This window comes from Diabrotica virgifera, chromosome 5, assembly GCF_917563875.1.
Source record: "Diabrotica virgifera virgifera chromosome 5, PGI_DIABVI_V3a".
NCBI classification, from domain to species: domain Eukaryota; kingdom Metazoa; phylum Arthropoda; class Insecta; order Coleoptera; family Chrysomelidae; genus Diabrotica; species Diabrotica virgifera.
This window is the reverse complement of record NC_065447.1, coordinates 147,754,651-147,766,599: the sequence shown is the minus strand read 5'-3', so window position 1 is coordinate 147,766,599 and position 11,949 is coordinate 147,754,651.

The window sequence follows — 11,949 nt, the reverse complement described above, 5'->3', positions numbered from 1 at the left end:
ACAATTGCGAGTTTTTCTAGAAATAAATTTTTTTTTCGTCCCCCCGCCCTTAACGAACTCCCCTGAATTAAGAGCCAATATATGGTAGAGGTACATTTTCAGGGTAGGGGAGAGTTGGACAAAACGGGATACCATTCTTGTTTATTTTTATTACGGAAAAAATGTTAAAGAAATTATCATATTATTATTTTATATAGGTATAACATTTATTGAAGCACGCAAAAAACATATTTTAGCTATTTTTAATGACTGGAAAATAGTAAAAAAATATTTAATTAAGTCCTGTACATCCCGTTTTAGCATACCACGGTTGGATAAAACGGGATAGGTTCACAATATTTAATTTTTTGCATAAAATTATCTAAAAAGTATATCTAAGTAGATATAAGACTGCAAAGCAAAATTTACCTTTGAAAAGACAATATCTTCAGTAGTCAGAAACTTAAAAATAGGCCTTTTTATGTTTTATTGCAAAATGACAAATAAGACCTTTTATTTAGGACTAGGTACGTATATCACAACAAAAATCACATATAAAGATGTTGTTCTTTTCTGCAGTATGAGAACACGCTTTATCGCTATTTAAAAAATTAATAGGCCAACAAATAAATAGGTGGATAAAACGGGACATAAAAAACTGTATCCCATTTTATCCAACTTATAAGTGTCCCGTTTTGTCCAACTCGGACATTTTCCAAAACAAAAATGGCTCCTGCCTAAACGAGAAACTAAAATTAGATAGACTACACATGAGAATATTCGTTAATGAGTGCTTAATTAAATGTAATAGTCACCGGAATTATATGTTTAGATATGTAGGCAATATAATGTAGAAAACAACGCACTTAAAAGTACAAAGTACCAAAAAAATAGAGTCAAACAATTCTAAACACAACAACTTTTCATCAAATAATGGCATCGAGGTAAAACGAACTGAGAATGTTAAATGGAGACTGAGAACAAGTTTTCGTCGTTGTTCGATTGATAGCAGCACTAGTTGGGTCTCTAGGCTAGGTATCCCGTTTTATCCGACTATCCCGTTTTATCCAACTCTCCCCTACAAGGTTGCTCCCCATGTAATAATCTGACGCGCTCGAGTAACTGAAAAAATCCCCGCGTGCGCTCCCCTACCATAAAGAATGGCGGTACAGAGCCCAATTTGAGAAATATGTTAGAACGTATTACTCTATAACTAAATGTTATAGAGTATCGATTATTACTGTTATCGGTATCGATATCTGTTCAATGCAGGAGTGTATTATTTTAATAATTCGTTATTGTTTATTTGTAATTAATTTATTATATTTTTGTGTAATAGAACTAAGTTGTTGGACTATCTGAAAAAATAGATTATTGCTAATTAGTGAGTTTTACTTATAGGTAAGTATATTTTACGTAAAAATATTTCGAATTCTAATGCGAGTTTCTTAATGTTGTTCTGAAGCTATTTCCTTGTGGCATTTTTATAATTAAGTATTTTCTATGGGAAATAAGCCACAATTTTACTAAAAAATGAATTTATTAACGTTTCGAAGCCCAAATCGGGTTTCGTTGTCAAAATACAAAATACTATTGTGTTTTGTCATAATAGTATTTTGTATTTTGACAACGAAACCCGATTTGGGCTTCGAAACGTTAATAAATTTATTTTTTAGTAAAATTGTGGCTTATTTCCCATAGAAAATACTTAACTAATGCGAGTATTTAAAGTTTTAGGAGGATCTTTTAGACTAGAAATATCATCAATAGTTTAAAAGTTACATTTTAGATTTAAATAAAAAAAACAAAATTTGTACACGCTTTTAATAAATTTTTCATCTATTTTGGTTTATTTTTATAAATATTTATTTACTAATAATAAAATTGTTTTCTATTACGTTTAGCGCGCCTATGAGTTTTAAAGTCACCATATTCAAGTTATGTCAAATAATCCCGACGCACTGTTGCCAAAGCTTCGCAGAACTTTCGAAAAAAGATTTTCTACTATCTCCCGAAGTTATATTGATGACGCGCTACTGTTGGCTCTTAAGGGTTTTTCTTCACTTTTTTGTTATACCTAGTATAGTTGTCGATGTTAACATTAATTAAGTGTACATCGAAAGCATAATTAGGCAGTGTGAATTATTAGTATCAGATTTTAACATTAGTTTCTATCGAACTATTAATTTTGTGTGTGTGTAACACAAAATGGAAATAGATGACGATCAAGGGCGGAAACAGAGAGGGGGCCATGGCCCCCTCCGAGGATTTAAAAAATATTCTTCTTCAGGTTACTTCCCCTATCGGAGGTTGGAAATCATCATCGCTATTTTACTTTTATTGGCCGCACTTCTGAATACAGTGGAACCTCGATAACTCGGATTAATCGGGACCGCGGTCGATCCGGGTTATCGAAAATCCGGGTTAGCCGGAGAATATAGTAAAAATTAATAAATAACCTCCATTACAATTACAAAAGCATGAAACACATATGCACAGTACACATCTAAATTACGTATAGTTGTATAGAGTGTAGAGTTTTGTTCATTTCTTGGTAAAAAACTCAGTCATACTGTAGAGATGTACCGACACCATAATATGGTAGGTCTGGATCCTGCGTACAAAAAAAATTGATAAATAGCAAGCTGAAAATTTGTTATTAGCTTAAGGGTGTCTAGTCGGACAAACATTAATATATGGGAACACTGGAACAGGGGAAGTTTTAACTGTGGAACAGGTTAAAAATTTGGAACGGTCAGACCACGAAAACGGCACATGTATTTTTTCCGACAGAACAGACTTAAACTCTCCGAACAGAGATTAAACTCTCATGCAAAAATCAGACTGCTATTTATCACCAAATTGGCGTTTTAATGAGTGGAACATGTAGAATATGTCAAATGACAGGAATTATGACAGGTGATAAATAGCAGTCTGATTTTTGCATGAGAGTTTAATCTCTGTTCGGAGAGTTTATGTCTGTTCTGTCGGACAAAACAAATGTGCCATTTTCGTGTTCTGACCGTTCCAAATTTTTGACCTGTTCCACAATTAAAACTGCCCCTGTTCCAGTGTTCTCATATATCAAAGTTTATCCGACTAGACACCCTTAAGCTATTAATAAATTTTTAGCTTGCTATTAATCAACTTTTTTTTCATACGCGGGATCCAGACCTATGGTAGCATAATATCATATTATGATGCTGCAATAAATTTATTTTAAAGATTCGTCTTTATCAATCCTACCTAATGTTTCTAGTTTCTTTTCCATTGTCACTGCAACATTTTTACGTTTTGTTACCATTACGTAGACAAAGCAAACACAAGTTTGACATAAATAAAGAAAAAGGAATACAGACAGGTGTCTGTTCTTTCCGATAAGCTGAGACGGTCGCTCTGGCTGCCGCCGTGTGCATGAATCATTTTTACTATTGTACTTATGTGTTCAAATTACACAAATACACATTATCTCTGAAATATTATTTGGCCTACATACATTTTTATTTGATAAAATTGTTAAATTGTTTATTTGTTAAATTTTTGTCTGATGAAAATCGGTCCGGGTTAGCCGGACTTCCGGGTTATCGGGGGCCGACTTATCGGGGTTCCACTGTAATTCTAATTAGCTGCAACCGAACCACTCTCTCAAATTTCTTTAAATATAAATTTAAATATAAATTTAAATATTTGCAGTTCAAATGTTTTTAATTTCAAACACATATATATGTACAAACCAAGGGATAAATAAATATGTCTTCTGGACTAATAGAATTTAACAAAAACAATAACAGGAGCTCCAATAATGACATAGGATGTTTTGTAAATCAAAATGTTGATAATTTTACAAAGTGCCAATTGTTAAAACGACCTAGGCAGCCATCAAAATGATATCAATCTCCATATTATGTACACACAAAGAAAAAAAAGAAGAAGAATAAGAAAAAAGAATAAAAATGTGGTCACAATAAAGGGATGACAGCCCAAAGTCTTGTCACGAAACCTTAAAGATCTTCGCCAAACTCATGGGCACAGACGGAGCCATACAAACCATGAAAAAACATTGTACCACAAGGAGTGCGTTCAGGTTGGGCTGAATTTTCTACAAAGTTATCGCAACCTGCAAAACTCAGTCATCAACCAGATAGACTCTCAGAGGTCTAAACAGATACAAGGAAATAGAGAAAGACTACGATCAATATTAGAGTCTATAGTGTTCTTGGGCCGACAAAATATTCCTCTAAGAGGCCATCGTGATGATGGCCTTCCGCTTCTGGACGAGGATGCTGGCCCTATCAATGAGGGAAATTTTAGAGAATTGTTAATGATTAAAATCGCATCAGGATTGCATGAGACTCTTAAATAACACCTATCCACAGCACCTTCCTAACCAACATACAGATATTGTGGCGAAGAAATAATTGAACACATAATGAATCAGGTTCAAAGTTCTAATTATTACTCTTACTCTGGGCTAATTAGCAAAATACAAGGAAAAGTTATTTACCAGCAATTTTATTGCTGGAATCGAATCTTATTATTGTATGTATTAATAATATAGATATGCAAAGTCCGCAGATAGTGTGCTACTTTTTTTATAAACAAAATGACGCCCGAAAATCGTGTTTTTTTCAATTTTTGCTCTATAACTCCAAAGATTTTAACTTTAGACCAAAAACACTCAAATAAAAATTCACCGCAATTAAATTCTGCATAGAAACGTGTTTTTTCCGATTTACTTCGACGAAAACTTTCCCCGGAAAAAGCGGGTTTTTCCAACAAAATCTTTAATTTTCAACTAAACTTTTAGATAAGTTAAACTTTTAGATAATCAATAATTAAATAACTTGGTAACGTAAAAGTCCTTTCCGTATATATTATAATTCCAGAAGTCTATGGAAATTGAATGAACAGTTTAGGAACAATTAAAATGTTAATTAAAAATTTATGGTCGCTATAATAACGACAATAATTACGATGCATAAGAATAACTATGATTTTTTCATAAAAAGACAATATACCTATCTAATCTAATGTACTGTACAGAATTGAAATTGAACTATTTAAGCGGCCTCAGGAATATTTTAAAATTATAAACAATTTTTTGGTTTAAAAACAAATAGAATATCTCGGGAAATATTAAACTAAATTAAATTGTGAAAACGGTATTCGAAAGACAGCGGCAGGACGCTTCTTTTAAAAGAAAAAACGTTTAATTATGACGAGTAGTTCCTGAGATACAACCGGTAAAAATTGACCGGAATTTACGGCAAAGATATAAACAATAGGATCATAATTTTCAAACCATCACCTTTTTATTTTTGTCCTCTTTCTCCACACCAATTTTCATATCTTTAAAATCCACATAACATATATTATTGTAATAAAAACTATCGATAATAATACGTGTGAAAATTGCCAAAAATAGCAAAATTCCAATCAAAAATTAGGTTGGAGAAAATGTAACCCTCAAAGTTCAAAATCGGTATACGTTAACAAAATGCATTTTCTCGGCTTCCCATGGAGCAATTTCCTTCATTCTATTTTTGTTCCCTAATAACTCGAGTAGAGCCATCGAACTGATGCATTATTAAATGTCAAACTTGCTTTTGTTTTGTTATAATAGATTAATTTATTTATAAGAACAGAAAATTACATATTTTTTTCAGTTGTAGGCTATTTTTTAGATAAACTTACTACAAGTGTACCTTTCAAAGTTAAAAACATAAATATTCTCATTTGAAAGCTGTATAATTATTTAAACAATTTTTATTTAAACAAATTAAAATATTGTGTTACAATAAATAAATAAATTTATTATAACAAAACAAAAGCAAGTTTGACATTTAATAATGCGTTAGTTCGATGGCTCTACTCGAGTTACTTGGAAACAAAAAAAGAATGAAGGAAATTGCTCCATAGGAAGCCGAGAAATGCATTTTTTTAACGTACACCGATTTTGAACTTTGAGGGTTACATTTTCTCCAACCTAATTTTTGATTAAAATTTAGCTATTTTTGGCAATTTTCACACGTATTATCGATAGTTTTTATTATAATAATATATGTTATGAGGATTTTAAAGATATGAAAATTGGTGTGGAGAAAGAGGACAAAAACAAAAAGGTGATGGTTTGAAAATTATGATCCTATTGTTTATATCTTTGCCGTAAATTTCGGTCAAATTTGACCGGTTGTATCTCAGGAACTACTCGTCATAATTAAACGTTTTTTCTTTTAGAAGAAGCGCCTGCCGCTGTCTTTCAAATACCGTTTTTAAAAATTTAATTTAGTTTAATATTTCCCGAGATATTCTATTTGTTTATAAGCCAAAAAATTGTTTATAATTTTAAAATATTCCTGAGGCCGCTTAAATAGTCTAATTTCAATTCTGTAAAGTACATTAGATAGGTATAGTGTCCTTTTATGAAAAAATCATAGCTATTCTTATGCATCATAATTATTGTCGTTATTATAGCGACCGTAAATTTTTAATTAACATTTCAATTGTTGCTAAACTGTTCATTCAATTTCCATCGGCTTCTGTAATTATAATATATACGAAAAGGGCTTTTACGTTACCAAATTATTTAATTATTTATTAGCAACTACTTATCTAAAAGTTCAGTTGAAAATTAAAGATTTTGTTGGAAAAACCCGCTTTTTCCGGGAAAAGTTTTCGTCCAAGTAAATCGAAAAAAACACGTCTCTATGCAGAATTTAATTGTGGTGAATTTTTATTTGGGTGTTTTTGGTCTGTATAATTATTTAAACAATTTTTATTTAAACAAATTAAAATATTGTTTTACAATAAATAAATAAATTTATTATAACAAAACAAAAGCAAGTTTGACATTTAATAATGCGTTAGTTCGATGGCTCTACTCGAGTTACTTGGAAACAAAAAAAGAATGAAGGAAATTGCTCCATAGGAAGCCGAGAAATGCATTTTTTTAACGTACACCGATTTTGAACTTTGAGGGTTACATTTTCTCCAACCTAATTTTTGATTAAAATTTTGCTATTTTTGGCAATTTTCACACGTATTATCGATAGTTTTTATTATAATAATATATGTTATGAGGATTTTAAAGATATGAAAATTGGTGTGGAGAAAGAGGACAAAAATAAAAAGGTGATGGTTTGAAAATTATGATCCTATTGTTTATATCTTTGCCGTAAATTTCGGTCAAATTTGACCGGTTGTATCTCAGGAACTACTCGTCATAATTAAACGTTTTTTCTTTTAGAAGAAGCGCCTGCCGCTGTCTTTCAAATACCGTTTTTAAAAATTTAATTTAGTTTAATATTTCCCGAGATATTCTATTTGTTTATAAGCCAAAAAATTGTTTATAATTTTAAAATATTCCTGAGGCCGCTTAAATAGTCTAATTTCAATTCTGTAAAGTACATTAGATAGGTATAGTGTCCTTTTATGAAAAAATCATAGCTATTCTTATGCATCATAATTATTGTCGTTATTATAGCGACCGTAAATTTTTAATTAACATTTCAATTGTTGCTAAACTGTTCATTCAATTTCCATCGGCTTCTGTAATCATAATATATACGAAAAGGGCTTTTACGTTACCAAATTATTTAATTATTTATTAGCAACTACTTATCTAAAAGTTCAGTTGAAAATTAAAGATTTTGTTGGAAAAACCCGCTTTTTCCGGGAAAATTTTTCGTCCAAGTAAATCGAAAAAAACACGTCTCTATGCAGAATTTAATTGTGGTGAATTTTTATTTGGGTGTTTTTGGTCTAAAGTTAAAATCTTTGGAGTTATAGAGCAAAAATTGAAAAAAACACGATTTTTGGGCGCCATTTTGTTTATAAAAAAAGTAGCACACTATCTGCGGACTTTGCATATCTATATTATTAATATATACAATCATAAGATTCGACTCCAGCAATAAAATTGCTGGTAAATAACTTTTCCCAAAAATGGCCTATTCTCCGATAATCAGCCCAGACTATCTGTCATATTTGACGAATCGACCGACGTATCCCACGTGGAACAGCTTTCTCTAAATTTAAGATACATACAAATAAACAATGACAACATTCGTGAATACTTTGTCACGTTCATTGACGCGTATGAGAACATAAAAATAATTAGTGAAAATCAAGAAAGAGGGGAAGCACAACGCACAACCAGGGGCGGCTCTAGCTCACCTGCCGCCGGGGTGCAAACTCTTGTGTGCCGCCCCTTCTGGGCGATAAGTTGAAGGAGGTTACAGCCTAGAAAATAAGACTTATTTCCTATATACCGTGAAGAAGGTGAACGGCATAAGGGAAGCTAGATAGGTAGAGAACTATTCTTAAAATAAACCAAACAATTTTATTTATTTAGTTATATCACAATTTAATAACATCAGATATATATTTAATTAAATGAAAAGTAAGTCACATATGTATATACATATTATGTACCAGATGTAAAAACAAATTATAAAAAATTACGTACTTATACCTATATCCGAATACATACTTATGATAATAATACACATCTTGAAATAGGTAGGTATTATTTAATGTTTGACCATATTTTTAAAAAGCTAAAATCAATTTTTCTAGATTTTCGGATAGCAAATTATTTTATAATGTCATTAATATCTATGTCAACATCATTTTCAATGCTTATTATAGCTAGATTTGAAAGCCTTTCTTGTGTCATACTAGACCTTAAATAGTTTTTTATAATCTTTAATTTGGAAAATGATCTTTCACCCTCAGCAACAGTAACCGGTAATGTTAAATAAATACGTAAAGCAATCGACAAATTTGGAAATGTGCTAATCAAGTTATTTTTAAATAAATATCCTAAAACATCAATTGCAGAGGAGGTAGATTTTAAATAGGTCGGTAAAATTTCAATTTCATTCAGCAAATCGACTGCATTTATATCAGAATGCTTAGTTTGAAAATCTGTCAATTTATTTTGCAAATCCGCGCAATACTTTAATTTATCATTTGAATTTAAATTTTTAAAAGCATCAAGGTTGTGTAAAAACGAAAAACAGTTGTTGTGATCACTTAACAATTCGAACCTTTCATCTAATTTAGTTATGGCAGTGTCTAATAAAAAAAAGTAAAAATTTACTTTAAAGTGTAACTCTGGATTTTGTATAGCGTCATCTCTTCCTTCATAATTAAACATAGGTCTTCGTTTTCTAGGTCGTACAGTGCCAACTGCTGGAAAACTAATTTCGCAGTCTAATTCTTCAGCAATAATTTTTTATTCATTAAGCATTTCTTTATAAGCTAAGTCTGTACGACATTCAGTTAAATATTTTTTTACTTCTTCTAACATTTTAGCAGCCTCTGGAAGTATCACAGTAGATTTCTGCATAATTTTGCTTACAGTATTAATTTTTAATAAAATATTATACCAAGTTACCAAGGAACAAACAAATTTGTACGACTTTATTTTTGAAATCAAAGAATATGCCAAATTTTTTGTGTCGTTATCTTTATTTGAATCACTATAAATAAAGAACAAAGCATCATAAATTTTTTCTAAATTAAAACGAAGGGCTTTCACAGCATCAATGCGGCTTTCCCATCGTGTATCGGAAAGTGATTTTAGAGTTAAAGTAGGCAGTTCTTTTTTTAAGACTTGCCAGCGCGATGTTGATGCCGAAAAAAATACATATAATTCTTGGACAACGGCAAAGAAATTTGTAACTTCCAAAGAACATTTTGCAGCATCATTTACAACTAAATTAAGACTATGCGCTGCACATGGTACATAAAATGCTCTAGGATTTATATCCAAAATTTTTTTTTGTAAGCCAATTTTTTTGCCTTTCATATTGGCACCATTGTCGTAGCCTTGGCCGCGCATGTCATTAATATCAATATTTAAGCCTTCCAAAAAATTCAATAAAAACGTCATTAATCCTTGTCCAGTTGTGTCAGTAACAGAGCAAAATCCAAGAAAATGCTCTCTTATCTCAACATTTTTTGTTAAGGGGTTAAGATAAACAAATCTAAAAATTATTGTAATTTGCTCTTCATGACTTATGTCAGGTGTACAATCTAAAATTATAGAATAATATTTACAATGTTTCAGTGTGTTAACAATGGTGTTTTTGATATTTTCTCCTATTACAGTTATCAGTTCATTTTGAATGTTATGACCAAGATAATGAGGCATATTGCGGTGTTCAGCTTTTTCAATGCGATTAATGTGCTCTGCTAAAACATTGTCAAATTTTGAAACACTTTCTATTAGTTTTAAAAGTTTCCATTATCATTTTGAAATATCTTTTCTGTATGCCCTCTAAAAGCCAAATTTTGTCTAGCCAAAAACTGAATAATGTATATAATTCTTTCAATAACTGCCATCCACCTTTTTTTTTTCACGGTCCATTTGGGCCTGATTAATCGAATCTACAGTTCTTCCTTTCATTATATTTTGTTTTAAATCAACATATTGTCTCACACTTTGAAAATGTGCTACACTTTTTTCATGTCGTTCTATATTTCTCGATAAATGACGCCAATCTTTGTAACCTATTTCATCATTAAAAGCATTTATTGCACTGCTAAATAGTTTACAGTAAAAACAAAACACAGAATCACTAGATTTAGAATAAACGAGCCAGTCCCGTATAACCGTTTCATTATTTCCTAGTTTCTTAAGAAAATACGTAGTTGAAAATGATCGATTAGAATCATCTAATGGAAATGTAAAATTTTTTATTTGTACCGGACCTATTTCAAGTAGTGAGAGCTTGACATTATCTGAAATACTTTGTGGCCAAAGGGCAGGATCTGTCAATGAATCGATGATATTCGCATTCATTACTGAACTCGAATTATTACTGATATGATCAGAAAATGCAGTAGTTGTTACCGAGGCTGCTGCGGTCGGTGTTAATGTTGCTTCCGATGCTGACGTTGCTGAAATTTCTTCCATCGGAGTATCAGTAGAAGTTTCAGTAACACCCATCATTGTATCTTCAACAGTTTTTTCGAAAACTGGATTCATATCTGAACTTGTTGATGGTCCTGGTTGAACTTTCTGAAGAAACTTGCTTATAGAACTCGTGCATTTTTTCACTTTTTCTTCTTTTTCCAGTTTCCGTTTCCGATATTGGAAACCAGAAAGTTTTTGTCTTCCATCAGCCATCTGCAATAATTTAAAAAAATAAATAAAAATACTACAACCCTCTAGCCAGACGTGAGTTTCATTAATGTACAAAAAGAATTGTTTTACAGTCCTCGTTTAATAGGTAGTAACTTTAATAACATTCTTACCTTGAGTTTGACGATGCTGTATCTCTATGGGCACTTCTGCGGTTTTTCAAAACTCACGACACTGTACTATTTAATCAAGTAAAGTTAAAATAACGTAAAGCAGGAACTCAAGAAGTCACTGGTTTAAATTCAAATTTCAGATAGAAACTAAAAATTTTTTAAGAAAACCGATTTTTATAAACTTTGAAAGGCGGTCCTTTCCCCATTAAACCAATGGGACTCCTATTTCTTTAATTGTTAAAATGTCTCCTCCCATCTAAAGGGTTCCTAATTTTCGTAGAGAGAAAATATATCAACGTCATCTATTCTACGTAAATAGATATTTAATACAAAAGATTTTTTACCATTTTTCAAAGGTTTACCGAGAAGGATTGACCTTTTTTTGGTAACAACTTCCGCTCGAACACATTTAAGATTCACAGACGCCCCCCTGTTGATTCAGTTCTAAGAAGCTTCCTAAATTGAGTATTTTCTAAAAACTTTCAGATTTGTTCACGCCGAGACAGTGGCGTACACTTTAAAGTAGGCTATATAATATACAGCATATTAAGTGTAGGTAGGTACATCTTAGTAAAAAAGCGTTTGTGCATATGCGTATGTAAACATGGAACTTGTCATTCGTTATGATCCAGCTGCCGCCCCCTATAACCTGCCGCCCGGGTGCCGTGCACCCCTTGCACCCCCGCTTAAGACGCCACTGAGCAC